Source organism: Ictidomys tridecemlineatus, chromosome 7 (genome assembly GCF_052094955.1).
Source record: "Ictidomys tridecemlineatus isolate mIctTri1 chromosome 7, mIctTri1.hap1, whole genome shotgun sequence".
Classification (NCBI taxonomy): domain Eukaryota; kingdom Metazoa; phylum Chordata; class Mammalia; order Rodentia; family Sciuridae; genus Ictidomys; species Ictidomys tridecemlineatus.
Genome location: NC_135483.1, coordinates 97481103 through 97499158, shown reverse-complemented (window position 1 = coordinate 97499158; position 18056 = coordinate 97481103).

Here is an 18056-nt window from a genome sequence, read left to right as displayed (position 1 = left end):
CTCTAGGGCGATAATCTAGATTTATCTTCTACTTGGACCAGAGGAAACTGGGATGTTGATCACTCTCAGCTTCTTGGATTGATCCAGCATTTGTAGGCTGGGACAGCATACATCCATTTCACCCAATAAATCCTCTAATTGACTATTAAAATGAGATGTCCACAGGAAGCCATGAGCCTCAATGTACTCTGACAGCCCTGGCCAGGAGCCAGGCCACCTGGATCTGTTCCTGCCTGGCTGGATGGGGTGGGCTGTGTCCCAAGGAAGCTAGTGTTCCTTGCAGAATTGTGTGCTTCTCCCAGTAGACGGAACACCCAGATTCCCTTCTGTGAGGGAGGGGATGAGGCTGTACTCAGGCAGAAGGGTCTTGAGGGTGACAGGCAAATGAGAGAATTGTCTTTGTCTTCATGAAGACCCAGTGTCACCCATGTTGGCCACACCCAGAGCGGAGAGAGGGCCAGGCAACTGGACCTTGAGGCAAGCTGGCAGAAATGTACTGGGCCCTGGGATTTAAATATATGAGTGGTGGTGCCAAACATATAGCTCAGTGGTGGTAGAGTGCTTGCCCAGCATGCACACAGCCCTGGGTTCCATCCCCAGCACCACAAAATAAAACAAGCCCAGGCGCAGTGGCATATGCCTATAATCCCAGTGGCTCCGAAGGCTGAGGTAGGAGGATTGCAAATTTAAGTCGAGCCTCAGCAATTTAGTGAACCCCTAAATAACTCAGTGAGACCTTGTCTCTAAAAATAAAAAGGTGGGGGTGGGGCTAGGGCTGGGAATGTGGCTTAATGGTTACACGCCCCTGTATTCAATCCCTGGTAGAAAGAGAGAAAGAGAAAGAAAGAAAGAAAACAAACAACAACAACAACAACAAATCTTTTAAACATATATGAATATGGGCTGGGGTTGTGGCTCAGCAGTAGAATGCTCTCCTAGCACATGCAGGGTCCTGGGTTTGATCCTCAGCACCACATAAAAATACATAAATAAAGATATTGAGTCCAACTACAACTAAAATATATATATGAATACACAGATGTCTTCCACAGCACATGATTGTGAACCAGTGTTGTATATTGCACGGCATTGAATGGTGTGGCTTACAGGACATTGGAAATCTGCCATCCACATCCTAAATCTACCCCAAGGTCAGTAGTCTGCTGTGGTGCAAGGTGGCCCTCCTTGCAGTCCTCTGTTGAAACCTGAGGCTTTCCAGAGAAGATAAGTTCTCTGAGCTCAGGGTAATAAGACTGTGAGTCCACAGGGAGATTTAACGGTGGCTGACGCAAGAGCATGAGGAAGGTTCTACAGGCAGGTGCTGTCAGGAGGTGGGGTAAAGGACCGGGTGGCGTACGGAGGATCCATTTTTCTATGGGATCTCCCTGGTACTTAGTAGTACTCAAGAAACATGGCTTGTGATTAGATCAAGGTGACCAACCAAGTGTAGGTGGCCCAGTACCTCTAGGAAGCATTTGCTAAGGCCAGGCACAGCTGCTTCGTATCTCCAGCCGTCATAGTATTGCCATACCAGTCGGGGGAGATTAGAATGGCACCCCTAGAAAGCTCGAGAAGTCTGGGCTTCAGCCCTTTCTATTCCGTGACACCAGGAAGGGTTTTAGAACTGTGGCGTCAGGCCAGCTCCAGAGCTCCTGGATTAGACTTGCATTTTAACAAGCCCCCCTAGAACATTACGCACATTCAAGATTGAAAGCACTGGTTCACAGTACACCTGAGGAAACTGGCAGCTCATTGCACACCTGGGTCAAGGTGGGTCAATAGAAGCCTGTAATTGAACGACCCTCGCCCTCACCAGGTTGCACTTCAGTATTACACTCTGCTTTCCCGAAGGTCCTCGGGAGCCAAAGACCCTCCTTTAATCTGATTCACAATTTCTATAAATATGAGGCAAATGAACCTGCCCTTCATAGCACTCAGTGCCTGTTACACAAAACTTCAAAGGAAAAAAAAAAAAAGACAAATACACTTACTCTTTCCTGAACGCAGTTCCTTAGACAGCTCAGCCATTCCATTGGCGGGGCTCCTTTCCAATAACTGATCTTATTTCCCTTTCCACCACGGTGGCTAGGACACTCAGAACCATGTTTCTGACTCGATTATCCATATGAAACACATAATTTCTACATTCTTTTTTCCTAATCCGTGATTCTATGTTTAGTTGACTATCGCCTTATTGTTAAGCTTTCCATTGTAAATTATCCCAAGCCAATACTAGGAACAAAATAAATAGGAAAGTTGTGTGGAATACAATGGCAAATTCTCCCTTTTTTTTTTTTTTTCTTTTTCCCAGTGCTGGAGATTGCCCAGGGTGTCCTGCATGCTCGGCAAATGCTCTCCCACTGAGCTAAACCCCCAGCCCTCGCGGTTTCCTTTTGACTACTGTCATCCTTTCACGGTCATGGCATGATTTCTACCAAATTCTGGAAAAAGGATGAATGGGCTGGAGGAAGCATGCCTCCCTGGACATCTGCCAGAAGTTGTTAAGAAACCCCAACAGCTGGTGGGGGAATTGGCACAGAATGCTCCCGCTGGACTACATGCCACTCCCTGCGGCCTCCCGGCCCATCAGAGCCCAGCTCACCAGGTCTGCAGTGGGAGGTGCTGTCCTCATCAGGTGACTTTCCACAGTCCTGAGGAGTGATGGTAGGGCAGGAGCCCTGGTCACCAGGAATCTCAGCTGCCATGTCTCTGAGTGCTGCTCCTTCTGCTGTGAGGACCCCAGGCTGGGTGGCTGGAGCTCACTCAACACAGCTCGGGTGGTAGAGACCAGGATGGACTGAGGCTTAAGGGCAGGCAGATTACAGCCGGACTCTGCAGGCGGGCGTGCAGGTCAGTGGCCCCAGGATCATCTGCAAACATTGAGATCAAGGACAGAGATAAAACCTCCCTCCAGGGTTGGGGTTGTGATTAACCTGACCAGTTCTCTGCTCCCCTGGTCTTGGCCCCCAAGGGGACATAAGGGAAGGGAATGACATTTGCTCATCTGGCAGAGACTCTCCATTTTTCAGATGAGGATGTTACCTGCTTAGCGTCACACAGTGAGGAAATGGCAGATCTGGAATTTGAACCAGGTTCCCCTGATCTTCCCAGATCTTTCCCTACCTCTCTTCCCTAATCTACCCCAACTGGAAAGGCAGGACCATGTCTACCGTAGACAGGAAGCAGCTGCTCCTGGGCTCAGCTTCCTGAAGGTGCTGGGCCAGCTTCCCTACACTTGGGCTGGTCACCTTGATCTAATCACGAGCCAACTAGAGGCTTCTGCAGGGAGTGGCCTGCACACCTTTGGTGACAGCTTGAGGACTGGGGGCAGTGTGGCTTGGCCCCAGCAAGGGTAATGCATGCAGAATGACCGGAGGGAGATAATTCTCTTCCAAACACTCCTTGCAATGCACCTCACCCTGCTTAGGGAGATCTCTCCATTTGTCCCCAGTCTCTTAGCAAGGCTGTTACCAAAATCTCAGTCCTTGTCCCTGAGGCCAATCTAATAACAAGGATGTGGTTTTGAGAAAAAGGAAAAAGAAGGTTTATTGCTTTAAAGGAGAAACACAGGGGACTTCTGTCCCAGAGGCTGATTCTGCCCTTCCTTCCAGGGGAATAGGAGGCTTTTATTTGTTTATTTTTTAATTTGTTCTGTTTCATTATATATGACAGTAGAGTGTACTTTGACATATTTTACACACATGGAGTATAACTTTCCATCCTTGGGGTGTACATGATGTGGAGTTACACTGGTCATGAATTCATATATGAACATTGGAAAGTTCTGTCCAATTCATTCCACTGTCTTTCCTTTTCCCATGCCTCCTCCCTTCTGTTTATTCCCCTTTGTCTAATCCAATAAACTTCTATTCTTCTCCCCAACAGGAGGTTTTTAAAGAAGTGACCCAAAGGCTACATTCCATGGGTTCTCTGTTGGAGTTGTAATTCACTCGTTAGTTTGGGAGATAGTCACTTCTGAGATCTTCTGGAGCCATCTCCAAAGTCTGGATGACTTCCTCCCTGTGGTGGCTGTGTGCTCAAGGCCTCCGCCTAGGATGGGAAGAAAGGTAATCCTGTTTCCCCTGAGATTAGGGAGGGGAAAAGATTAGGGAGGAGCAGGGAGAGAAACAGGCTCTTTTAAAAACATAAGTTGCAGTGGCAGAGCAGCAAGGGCTGTATTCAAAGCATGATGTGGACCACTGTTAAAAGGTGACTGCTCCATATCGCATCTACCTGTGGTCTGTCTGGTTCTGTCTGGGGTTCTGGCTGCCTTCTTGATACCATGCAAGAGGGTCATCATTCAGAGCCATCTTTAGTCACTATTGATGACTGTGAGACTAAGGCAAAGGACAGGAAGTCAGTGTAGATAATAAATGGTCAGGTTGGACAGATGGGAGCTAATTATCAAAGAAAAGGAGATGGGATGCTAATACCTCATTAGGGGGAAGGATCTGACGAAGACTTTCCAACACAATGATTACCTCCTGTGGCTACTCTTTCCTGCCTTTGAACAAGGCAAGTTCTATTTGAGAGACATATGTCTCCCGGAAGGTCCCCCTAGGAAAAGAAAGGAGGTGAAGGGGTCTATAAAAAAGCAAGACACCCCCATTCCCATGAGTACCAGCTCTGGGTCCTAGCTTCTCTCTGGAGAAGTTCACTATCTCTGATCCTTCTTTTAAATAAAACTTGCTTTCTGTGCTTGCCTTGGTGTTTGTTGGGTGGGTGTGGGTGTGGGGGTGGGGCAGAATGAGGACTCAATCCTGGTTTCCAAGGCCAGTATCAATGCAGCATGGGAGAAGCCTAGTCCCTCTGAGGTGAGTGGGGGGATGGAGAGGAAATGATGACCCAGGATCTGCTTCTGTGCCCAGGGTCCTGGGTCACAGCAAACCAGGCTTAGGGTCTCCAGGGAAGCGGAGGGGCAAGACTTTGGCCTCTGGAGGCGTTCACAGTAGGTGGGATGGAGCTCAGTGGTAGAGTTTACTTAGTATACAGGGACCTTGGGTTCAATGCCCAGCACTGTAAAGAAAGGAAAAGAAAACAAGAGGAGAGGGGAGGGGAGGAGAAGAAAAAAGAAAAGAAAAAAAACATGTGGGGACTTTGGAGCCAAACAAACCAGGGTTCAAATTCACCCTTTCCACTAGCCTCATGGTTTCCTCCCCTGCAAATTGGGGACATACATACATGTGGAGCTGGTTGTGAACATTAAGTGAAACACCACTAGGAAAGTGCCTGACATTTGGTAGGTTTTTATTAAAACTCTGTTAGACCAAACAAGCATTGTGGTATGTGCCTGTAGTCCCAGCTGTTCGGGAGGCTGAGGCAGGTGGATGGCTTGAGCCAAAGGACTGTAATACCAGCCTGCACAATGTAGCTAGATCTCATCTCAGAACAACAACAATAGCAAAATAAGCAGTCAGACTGAGACAGGGGCACAGAACAGGTGGTCAGCCTAGATAGTAAATGATCAAGTTGAAAAGATGGGGGCTAATTGGCTAATTACAAGGAGAAGGAACAGGGTTGCTCACACCTCCTGGGAGTCGCTCCTCCCAGCCCAAGGGGTTGCTAATGATCATCCTCGGGGCTGCTCTTTTCCTGCCCTTCCAGACATAGGCAGGTGGGTAGGGAGAGGACACCTGGGATCTATAAAAAGGCGAGACACACCCACTCCTGGGGATACCCAGCTCTGGGTGCCTTTGTCTCTGGAGAAGTTATCTGGGTATCTATCAAATAGAACTTGCCTTGTAGGCTTGTCTTGGTGTTTCTGAGTGCTTAATGTTCAACACCTGGGGAACCAGGACCCCATCCTGATTTCTAAGACTGGAATGAAGACCTTTGCAGTGGAAAGACTGCTGAAAAAGTCAGTTCCCTGAAGACATGTGTCTCCTGGAAGGCCCCTCTAGGAAGTTCCTCCCCAGGAAGAGGACTTCCTGGGAGAAGCCCAGGGAACTTGCTCTCCTCCACTGGCACCTGCCCAGGGCAAGGAACTCCTGGTAGGAAATGGCCACCAGCCTTGGTGAGCACCCGAGGACCCTGGTATGGGAATCAGGCATGGTGGCTGGCCACTCTCAGGCTGTCTTCTTGCTGGGCCTCTCTCTCCTGCCAGCTTGAGGTGGCTGAGGCCTTGGTGTTGTTGCAACCTCCCTCACTGCTGTAAGAGCTGCTGGGAAGAGGCTGTGGCCTGGGCACAGGTTGGGGGCCTAGGAGGCACAGCAGGAGCCAGGGCTGGGGAGGGAGGGGTGAGCCAGGGGAGGCCTTGGTTCCTTTGGTGAGAAGCCAGGCTTCATCATGCTGGCAGGGATATTTTAAGAGTGTCTTTGATAATAATGGCAAGCGTTTGTCTGATCACTTGCCACATACCAGGCCCTGTTCTAAGCATTAAGCATTAGAATTTCAAGACCCCAGGCCTACTTTGACACCTAGAAAGAACAGGCTTTCAAGCTTGCTTTATTATTATTATCATCATCATCATCATCATCATCATCATCATCATCATCATCATCATCTGCAGAGCTCAGGATGAAACCCAGGGCCTCCTGAACATGCTAGGAAAATGCTAAGCCTCACCCCAGCCACTGCTTTTCTTTTGAAAGAAGCTTTCCTTAGAGGAGAAAATTCCAGAGAGTTTCTCCAGTCAAGGTCAGAGGAACCTTGATTCTGAGGCAATGTCCACTGCCTCTCAGCTTGTTGCAGCACAGTAATCTTTGGGGTCATTTTGTGATTCTTTGAACGCTCAATCCCCTTCATGTTCCCAGATATAAATGAGGGGGGTCTCAAATATCTGAGGCCTTTGCAGATGCCCTTGGAGGAAAGTGGATTGAACAAGGGTGGGACTTGAACCTTAGCCAGTTTTATCCAGACCAGGGATTTTGCCTTAAAAGTCCACCCTGAGTTTAACATCCCTGAAGTAAATTAAGATTTTTTTTTTGAAGTATTAGAGATGCCAAAACCCACCAATCCAAATGGAAGCCAGCAAAGGCAGTGTGCATGATATGGGGACAGCATGGGACAAGTTCAGGACACACATTTTGCTCAGAGTAGGGGAAGGGCTTTGGGGGTCCACTGTCATGAAGCCCAAGGGTCCATCTCTCCGCTGATGCCCCGTTTCCTGGGACTAAAAGCTGCCTGAAGACAATAATTGGCTACAGGACGCACTTGAAATATAGAACGTATGCAGATTTATGCAAACACATGCAAATGAACCTGGCCTTAGGCTGGGTGCCCTGGGATGGCAGCTGGTTGCGGGTGGGGTGCTCCCCTCCTGTTTTTCACTTCCAACTTTGCCTTAAGCCTTGGAGAACTCGGCAAGGACCCGCCCACCTGCTTTTCTTCCATAGGTCTCTTTTCTCAGCAGGACAACAAGGAGCTATGGAGCACCTACTAGGAACCGGTGCCACAGAGCAAGAAAGCACCATGGACTTGAGGGGGTGCCTGTGAGGTTAGGGGAGGTGTAGGGGACTTCTCTGTCCCACAGCCAGAGGCAGAGGAAATGGGCTCCTATCCACAGCTGCCTGGCTTTGATTCTGAGATAGCAATTTGGTGATAGAGGGGGACCAAAAGCATAAAGTGCTGGGCATGATGGTTCACACCTGTAATCTCAGCTACTCAGGAGGTGGAGGCAGGAGGATCACAAACTTGAGGCCAGTCTCCACAATTTAGGAAGGCCCTGAGCAATGGGCTTAGAGATATAGCTTAGTGGTAAGTGCTCCCTAGGTTCAATCCCTAGTACCATAAATAAATAAATAACGCAAAACAAAACAAAACAAAAAACCCATAAACTGAGAAAAGTGCCCAGGAACCATTGGAATACGAGAAATGCTCATGAACTTTGAAATGCCAAATAAGCATTCCTGAGCACCCTAGCCCAGGTCTTTAGCCTGTGACCTTGGCCCATGCCCTTGACCCATGCCCTTGCCTGCAAAAAGTGAGAGGAGGGCAACTTGCAAGCACAGGGAAAACCGGCATGAAAACTGCATTCCTCCGCCCCAACTCCACCTCTCCTCCAGCCCCTGCAACTGTTCCTCTATAAATATTAACACACCCACACCCATGGGTTGCTGCCTCTCCCTCTGGAGGTGCCCCCCTCTTTCTTGATTTACACCCAAAGCTTCTCACTCTCAAGATGGCTGGCATTCTCCTTTGCAGTGAAGATTCTCCCTTGAATGTTGTATTTCTTACTCCCCAAGACATCCGTCCGTCCTTTGAGATAGCTCACCTTTTCTCTCAAATGTGTACCTGCTTTCCTAAATAAATCTGTCTCTACCTGGCTCATGCTGAGATTCTTTTCCATCACATACGCCAAGAACCCCACTTGTCCTGAGTCGAGGTTCTCTCCGGAAACTCCTGTGGTGGCAAGTCCAGCAGCCTTCGCCATGCGCCGCTGTGCTACCAGGTCCATAAGTAACGTGGGCTGGGCTTATCACTCCATGGTACATAGAGCACTTGTCTAGCACACCTGAGGCCCTGGGTTCCATCATCAGTCCTGCATAAACAAACAAATAAATAAATGTTGGAAATAAATAATTCGAGTGTGTGTATACAGCTGGGCACAGGGACCCCTAGTGCCTGGCTCTGTAAATGTTAATGCTCAAAAGCTGGACTTCAAGGTACACAAAGCCTATCAAAGGTGTGGGGGTGGGGTAGGGGGTTGGTTTTGTTGCTATTTTCTTAAGTTGGCCAGGTCCAGGCCAGAATGCACCCAGGGAAGGGGTATTCCGGTCATTTACCAAAGAAATCAATGGTGTGGGAGTGGTGGTAGGGGAGCCTTGGACTTGTCCAGTGAGGTCCCTTGGGGCCTGGAGAGCTTCGGCTTGAACACTCTGATGGGATGGAGCTGCCACCTTCCTACTTCCTGCTCACATCATTTAGTCCTCAGGCCCAGGAGTCACCACTTGGGCACAGGCACAGACTGAGGGAAGCAGGCTGAGGTCTGAGTGAGCCCAGAGGACTGGACTCGGCTAAGTACAGTTTCGAGTGTGTTTTGCTTAAAGTCAGAGCTGGGCTTGGTTTGCAATCAGGGATTCATCTCCTTCCTCTCCAAAGCCAGCGGGGACATCAGTGGTCCCCAGTGGATAGAACTCATCTCATGTGATCAACATCAACGAGACATCATTGCAGTGGCCAGATGCAAGGCAGGGGGAGGGCTCCCTGCTCTCAGCCCTGGAAGACCGTTTTCTGAGAAATATTCAGAAATCACAGTGGTGGGGCGGGTGGGCCTATGTCCCTTGGGAGGGGATGGATTTTGGGGTAGGTGGTGGTAAGGGCTTGTGTTATAGAGATTTCAGCCTCGAAAGCAAGAGTGATCTCATTAGGGCATCACAAGGTGACAGGCTCAGGGACCCACACACCTCAACTTCCCTCTGTCTCAAGGACCAGCCGGGCAGAGCGTGGTGGGACAACACAGCTCAGGACAGTGTGGTGGGCAGAAATGGCCAAAGGTGGCCAGGGACCTAGGATCCCCAGGGTGGGTTGGGTCTCCAGACCCCGCAGCCAGGCTCTTCCACCGCCGACCTCTGAGCCCTGCGGATCTTTCCCAGTCCCTTGTACTTCAGGATTCAACTGGGCCCTAGTGAAACAGGCATAACTCTCACTTCCCGGAGCTATCAGACAAGGAGCAGGTACAATTACCAGTAAAATAAGACGCCAAACCCCACAGCAGACGCTCCAGTCCTTGGCAGAGGGCAAACCAGAGCTGCTGGCGGTGTGGCCCTCTGGGCTGCAGGGCAGAGAGGCCCGAGCACTTAGCAGGGGGGAGGCTCAGTCCTTTCCCAGGTCCATTAGTGCTGAGGAGGTGAGCGAGTGCTGGCAGATGAACCGCAGGCCTCGAACGTTCCTTGGACAAGGGCCTCCCCTCGGGGGCTCACACGGTGCCAGTGGCCCCAGAGCGGGCATAAGGCAGCCAGGGCTTCTCTGCCTTTTGGAAAAGGAGAGTGGGGAGGAAAACAAGAAGCCTGCCCTACACAGACTTCCTCAAGAGTGTGTTTGGGCAGTGACCCCGAGGACTGGGGGTCTCTGGTGTAGACCCACTTGAGTCTCAGGCCTGGGAGCCAGTTTTTGATCTCTCACCAGAAGGGCTTCCCTCCTGACAGGCCCACAGTCCCCATTCAGCCTCAAAAATGCTCTTTCTTGCAGCACTACAGAGGCCCCATAGGAGCAGAGGCAGGAAACATGCTGGGTGAGGGGCTGAAGGCTCTCGTTCTCCCTCTGACTGACCCTGGGCTCCTCGTGGGTTTACCGCTTCTGTGAGCTGAGGCTGCACATTCATCGTCGCTAACATCTCTGTGCTCTTGTAAGGGAGGACCTTCCCTTCCCTATGCCCATTTTGCAGCTGTGAATACTGATCTCCTGCAGTGAGACTGGAAGGAAGCCATGTGATGGGTGGCACCTTATGAACCATCAAATCATGGTTTTTGGTTTAAGAATGTTTCCTTAATTCACAGCAACAGGAAATGAGCTGGGTTTTGTTTTGATCCCAACAGTGATGCTTTGAATGTTGTACACAGTATATTTTTTAAAGGACCATATAAAAATAGTCTGTCATAAGCTACAAGAAAGAAAATCCAAAGTTTGATCCCACCACTTTCCTCTTTGCTAGAACTATGACTTGCTGCTACGGTTTCTTTTTTAATTTTAAGTTTTTAAAAAATATTTATTTTTTAGTTTTCGGTGGACACTATATCTTTATTTTATTTTTATGTGGTGCTGAGGATCGAACCCAGTGCCTCGTGCTTGCCAGGCAGGCACGCTACCACATGCCCAGCCCTGCTGCTACAGTTTTAAGGAGATTTTCAGTTGTTTAAACTATACAGCCAGGAAAGTCTAATGAATTAAAGAAACATGAATTAAAAATGATGGCGTAGCAGAACATGAACTGCAACCAGTAAAGAAATGGAAGTTAGAGCTAGACGTGGTGGCTCATGCCTGTAATTCTAGCTACTAGAGAGGCTCAAGAAAGAAGATTGCAAGTTCAAAGCCAACTGGGTAACTTAGCAAGGCCCTCTCTCAAAATAAAATAAACAGGATGGGGATTTAGCTCAGTACTTGCCTAGCATACATGAAGCCCTGGGTGTCTCTCTCTCTCTCTCTCTCTCTCTCTCTCTCTCTCTCTCTCTCTCTCTCTCTCTCTCTTTCTCTCTCTCTCTGTCTCTCTCTCTACACACACACACACACACACACACACACACAGACACACACACACGCACAAATCCTTTGTTGGATGGTTGGTTTATCAAATGGGCATAAAACTATGGTTTTCAAGCTTGTGTCATGTGATTGCACAACCTGATCCTATATGTACAGAATCAAATGTTTTGTACCTTTAAGCAAAATAAAAAGCACTATGAGACACATTTACTCTTATGATGTGTGATATGATCTGACTTCCCCCCTACCCTGTACTGAGAATCAAACTCAGTGATGCTTTACCCCTGAGCCACATCCCCAGCCTTTTTCAATTTTTTAATTTTGAGACTGGCTTCAAACTTGCCTCAGCCTCCTGCATAACTGGGATTATGCCAGTACCATATACCATTAGCCCAGCTATAAAACTTTAGTCTTTTTCAATAAAAGGAAATCTTGTCAATCCATATCTTTCTCTTTCTGTCTTTATACTAGGGATGGAACCCAGGGGTGCTTTACCACTGAGCTAGAACCTCAGCCCTCTCTTAAATTTTTTATTTTGATACAGGGTCTCACTAGGTTGCTGAGGGTCTCACTGAATTGCTGAGGCTGGCCTCAAACTTGTGATCCTCCTGTCTCAGCCTCTGGCATAGCTGGGATTACAGGTGTGTACCACCTCACCCAGCTTTGACCAGTCACACTTTCTAATAGTTACCAAAGTTTGCATATCCAGCTTGTGGCCACCTTGACATACATCATGGTTATTATGGTGCTGGGTTGGTTCTAGCTTTTTGGTTGTGTATACTGGAGCCTGGGTGGATGAGAAGCAGAGATGGAGAATTTTCCCAATTGCACATTTTCTTTCTTTCTTTCTTTTTGTACCCAGGATTGAACTCAGGGGCACTCAACCACTGAGCCACGTCCCCAGCCTATTTTGTATTTTATTTAGAGACAGGGTTTCACTGAGTTGCTTAGTGAATTGATTTTGCTGAGCCTGACTTTGAACTCATGATCCTCCCACCTCAACCTCCTGAGCCACTGGGCCAATTACACACTTTCTTTTCTTTGTTTCTTTTTTGGTAGTTGTAGATGGAGAGAACACCTTTATTTTGTTTGTTTATTTATACATGGTGCTAAGGATTGAACTGGTGCCTTGCACATGCTAGGCATGTGCTCTGCCACTGAGCTACAGCCCCAGTCCCAATTGCACACTCTCTTTGAACATGCACCCCTAGGGCGTGTATTATGGTTTGGATATGCAACAATCCCTCAGAGCTCATGTTATTGCAAGAATGTTTAGAGCTGAAATGATTATATTACGAGAGCTGTAACCTAATCAGTGGATTAATCCATCTGATGGATTAATAATCTGAATTGACTTACTGGGTGGTAACTGTAGGTGGGTAGACATGGCAGGAGGAAATAGGTTACTGGGGATGTGCCTTTGGGGTTTATATTTTTTTCCCCCGATGCCTCTTGCTCTCTCTTTCTCTGCTTCCTGGAGGCCAGGAGCTGAGCAGCTTTCTTCCCCCAAACCCTTCCACCCTGATATGCTGCCTCACCTAGGGTCCAGAACAACACAGTCAGCTGACCATGGACCATGGACTGAAACCTATGAATTGTGGGCCAAAATAAACTTCCTCTTCTATGTGCCAGGTCTTCTGGCATGAAAAGCTAACACAATGATCACTTAGGTCAGAGGTATCCACTTTGCATCCTGAAGGGATCCAGGATTCCCTAAAGGGCTTGGTGTCTCTGTGTCGAGAGGGGGCAAAATTGTGACGTACGCAGTCGAGGGGAGAAATAAAGAAGGTCCACGTGCTTCTGCCCATTTCAATGCTTTATTCACTCAAATTACTCAATACAGTTTCACTCTATAGGTTCTTAATCAAGAAAACGACGATACTTAATGCTAGGCACTGTAATAGACATAATCAATTCACAGCAAATAATTCTAGATGAATTCTAAGCACTGTAAAACACACTTAATCATGACAGGCTAATGACAGGCATTTCCTCTTTATACTAAGTTCAAATATCAGATCAAAAGTCTCAAACCTTAGGCTTTAAGTCCAGCAGATGCACATTCACTCAGACCACAGTGATCAGGTCCGAACCAAGGCAGGCTTTTCCTGGCGTGGAGTGGACGACCAGTTGAGGAGAGGGTCCTAGGGAGAAGTTGTGGCTCTCATCAAGGTTCAGGCGGGGAGGTAGACTTTGGGAGTGGTGAGGCTCACGCAGAGGCTCAGGAAACCATGACAAGTGATGGGATGTCAGGTCCTCAACAGGCTCTCCAGCTCGAGGGCATCCTTGTTTCGGCTGCCTGAATCCCTGTTCATTTGCTCTATCATTTATAATAAATTTGGGGGCTTTTGACCCCCCTTTCAATCCTTATCAGCTACCACTGGATTTTTCAGAGACATCATTTACCCTGGGGTCAGAAACACCTGGTCTGGTGGTCTCCGCCCTGATCTTCTCTCCTTTCCCTCTTACCAGGTGAGGACAGCTGCCAGGGGCTTCTCTCTGTTATCAGGGTGAGGGGAAGTGACTTGTTTGAGGCCACACTGGGCCTAAAGCCATCCTCACACTTTGACTTAGCCACACTACTCCAAACTCCTTATCTAAATACTGGGAATGTGGAGCCAATAACATCATGAACCTTCTAACCAGGGCACACTGCGATTGTCCCAACCTGGACTTGACTTCCTTCTCCCTTAACATGTTCCATTTTTCTTTCCAATCTTTAAAATATCCTGCCCAGAGTAACTTAGAAATACATGGAAAAAAAAGAAAGAATTCATAATTTAAAATAAAATACCCTGCCCAGTTAGAGGGATGAGCCACTAGAGGCTAGAGAGCTGTGTGTGTGGCAGGGCTGCCTGGAGCTGGCCAGGGTCTGGGTGAAGAAGACGGACGGGCAGGCTTGCCTTGGGTACTCTGGGGACTCAGTGGGAGCTGCACAGGTGTGGAGCCCTGATGCAGAGGAGGGGGTACCCTACCACCTGCCATGCCCCTCCTTGTTGGGCCGTCTCCAGCCCCTCAGATGTCAGCACCAGAACTTACACAATCCAGCACCTGACCTGGGCAAAGACCTGCCCAAGTTGCCACTTACATGATGGTCAGCAGCCCTAGCTTTGGTCCCAACTGTCCTGCTCTTCCCAGAGTATGTCACCACTGAACGGCCACTCTGCCTTGTTTGCATTGGTCCAGGTGGATGTTTCTGAAATGAGGACAGCTGTAATCTTCTTTCTAAAAGGCAAGTTGAGCTCCTGGGTCTGGGAGGAAGGCAGATGGCAGGATCCTTTAGAGAGAGATGGTAGAACTGCTCCTTTGGGACAAGGCCTCTAAGGAGTCATTTAACTGAAAAAGGCAGACTCCCCTCCAGGCCCTCAGCCCATACCTGGGGTAGAGAGCCAGACACATGGAACATAAATTGTCCTGCATCTCAAAATGACAGGGATTTTGAATTTCAGGCTATCTGGTAAAGAATGAGAGGCTAGTGCTCAAAGCCAGATAGAAGGATGTTGTGACACAGAGGTCCCTTAAACTCGGGGCACCCGGTCACTTCTTTCTAGAAACCATGATGTGAGAAGTTCTGCGAGGAGTTATTTCCAGCCCCACATGTCATTTCTGCACCCAGGTGCCAGCCTTTCCTAGAGCTGTGGTCCTCCTGGGTTCCTTCCCTGTCCTCTGAGGGGGAGGAACAGGGAAAGGCTGTGTCCACACTAGGAGGGCAGGATGCGGAGTGTGAGTTCTGGGAGCCTCAGTGGTGACTCAGAACACCTCTCAATTTGTCTGAGAGGAATCTCTTGTTTGCATATTTCAGCCTAGGATCCCACTCAGTGCTCCCCAAGCCCCTTTGGCTGAGGCCCACAGCTGGAGCCCTACACCCAGCTTTCTTCTCTGGTCTAAGTCCAAATTCTCAGTGGTCCCACTAAGCCCACAGCCCCAGCCCCAGTGCATTGAGTTAGAGGCAGGTGTGCACATGCGCATACGTGCAGCATGAAGGTTGGGGAGCTAGATGAAGGAGTCAAGTCAAAGGTGCATTGTTGAGTTAATCTCTGCTCCATTAGAAGCTTCTGGGGAGGGTGTAGGCATTTGCCCCTCACCCTGCAGCCACACACCTGGACTAAGGGCTACTACAAGGACCCTCGATGGTCCTGCATGCTGCCAGGGACGCCTCACAAAACCAGAAAAATTCTGGGGCCTCATAGGGAGTGAAAGCATGCAGAAAGCACGGGCTGTGTGAAAAGTCTGTAGGAGCTGCGCTCAGCCCAGGCCTCTGATCCCAGAGACTTGGGAAGCTGAGGCAGGAGGATCACAAGTTCAAGGCCAGCCTGGTCAACTTAGCGAGGCCTTGACTTAAAATAAAAAATAAAAAGAGTTGGCCATGTGCCTCAGTGATAGAGCACCCCTGGGCTCAATTCCTAGTACCAAAAATAAAAATAATAGAATAAAGCCTGCAGGCAGCTTGGCTGTGTTCAGAGGGTGGTTGAGGGGGTGTGAGATGGGGCAATACATCTGATACAGCCAGGGACAGTCCCAGAAGGACCACATCATCCAGATTAACTCACAGATACCACAATCCCTGCCCTTGGGCACATCTTTCACCATCAGGCTGAGGAAAGAGCCTGAAGGTGCCAAACAATTGGTGAGGCCAGAGACTCTTACCAAATCCAGTTTCACAACCACTTAGCAGTACATGATGATGCCAGAGCTGAAAGGAATTTCTTTCTTTCTTTCTTCTTCTTCTTCTTCTTTTTTTTTTTTTTTTTTGGTCAGGTCTTGCTATGTTGCCCAGGTTGGTCTTGAATTCTTAGGATCAAGTGACCCTCTTGCCTCAGCCTCCCTAGCAGGTGGGACTAGAGGTGAATGCTACTTGCCTGACTTGAAAGGAATTCCAAGAATCCTCTAGTTAATTCTAGTCCAATCTTCTCACTTCAAGATATGAAAATTGAGCCAAGTGTGGTGTCTCAACCAGAGAACTTGGGAGGCTAAAGCAGGAGGATCACAAGTTGGGGGCCAGCCTCAGCAATTTAGCAAGATCCTCAGCAATTTAGTGAGAACCTGACTCAAAATAAACAGTTAAAAGGATGTGGGTCAGCGGCAAAGTGCCCCTGGGAAAATTGAGATCCATTTGAAACAGTCTCTTTGAAATTAAAGGCAATATCCTGATAACAGTTTTTCTGCCTCTGTGTTTCCTTATCCTGAAGGTAGAGGCTGAAGGGCTACACTCCTGGCCTGACAGGGTCTTACTAAGGTTTCCCAGGCTGGCCTCAAGCTTGGATTCTCCTGACTCAGCCTCCCAAGTAGCTGGAATTGCAGGCATGCACCACTGCACCGGGCTTGCTTTCTCTTTTCTTATAAAAACTTTCTGTGCCCTTGACTTAAAGATAGGCTGGGGATGTGGCTCAAGCGGTAGCACGCTCCCCTGGCATGCATGCGTCCCAGGTTCGATCCTCAGCACCACATACAAAGATGTTGTGTCTGCCGAAAACTAAAAAATAAATATTAAAAAAAAAACTCAAAGATAAGCTTTGTGACAGAAAAATTTCTACTACCTTCCTCAAAGTCAGTATTTTCTTTCTTTCTTTTTTTTCTTTTTCTTTTTCTTTCTTTCTTTTTTTTTTTTTTTTGGTACCAGGAATTGAACAAAGAGGTGCTTCACCTCTGAGCCACATCCCCAGCCCTTTTAATCTTTTGAGACAGGTTCTCACTAAGTGGCTGAGACTGGCTTTGAACTTGTGATCCTCCTGCCTCAACTTCCTGAGTTGCTGGGATTATAGGTGTGGGCTGCACATTGCTCAGAGTCAGCTATGAATAAACCTAGGTTCATGCCAAACTGCCTCCAGGGCTTTAGTGGAGCAATGAGAGGTAAATGGATTCCCTCTGGTAATACATGTATTCATTTGTTCAACATTTTATGACAGGGAAAAGGGAGAGAAGGTCAGCAGCTTCCAAAGTTGGCCCCTGTGTGATGAACGCTTAGGTCCTAGGAGGGCCGGTGAGTGTGGCTGGATGTGATGGGGTGGGAGTGGGCGAGGCGGGCTTCCAAAACACCTCTGCTGACTTAGGGCACCACTCGTGAGTGAGTCCTCATTATTTTGGACACATCTCAGAAGACCTCTGGGGACCTTTGTTAAAGTCTTTGACCATCTCCTCCAATTATTAATGGATATTGATCTGCGAATAAATGCTGAAATGCAAAAAGTATGGGTTCCATTTAGACAATAGGCATCAAGTTTTGTGGTAGAATTTGGAGCTACAGTAACATGAACACTCCTGCCCTTAACCTCTTGTTCTCTCTCTTTGACCTTGGGTGATTGATTTTTCTTCTCTGGGGCCTCAGTTTCTCCACCTATATAACCCCCGTTACAGCCTCGCCCTACCTGCTCCTTGACTGACAGGCTGAAATCGTGGGCCAGCCCCTAGGGCCACAGTGCAAGCAGCCTTCCAGATAACCAAGCCCAACCTCCTCTGTAAAGATGGGGAGACAGAGGCACGCAGAGAGGAAATATGGCATGCCCTCCAGACACCCACCAGCAAATCAAGAGGGCAGATGTGTAACCACTACCAGAGGACAAATGCTACAGCAGAGGTACATTTCAGGAACCCAAGTGTTCCCAAGAACTGTGTGACAAAGTCTGTCCAGGAAGCTTCAGATGATGGGGAACTGGGCTGAAAGCAGCCTTAAATTCCCAGTGCCACAGGGAGTGACTCTGCCAGCTTCATGTGCCCCTCCCTGTGCCCCTTCAATGATCACCATGGCTCTGTCTACAGGGGACCTGCCTAGACTCCTCCGAGAATCTAGGGAGACCTAGGGAACATGCAGGTACTCGAGGTAGTCAGAGAGACAGATGAGGTTACAGGGCAGGGACTGTCTGGCAAGGGCACTGTGGCCATTGACCTGGACATCAGGTGCCACCATGTGCCCTGCTGCC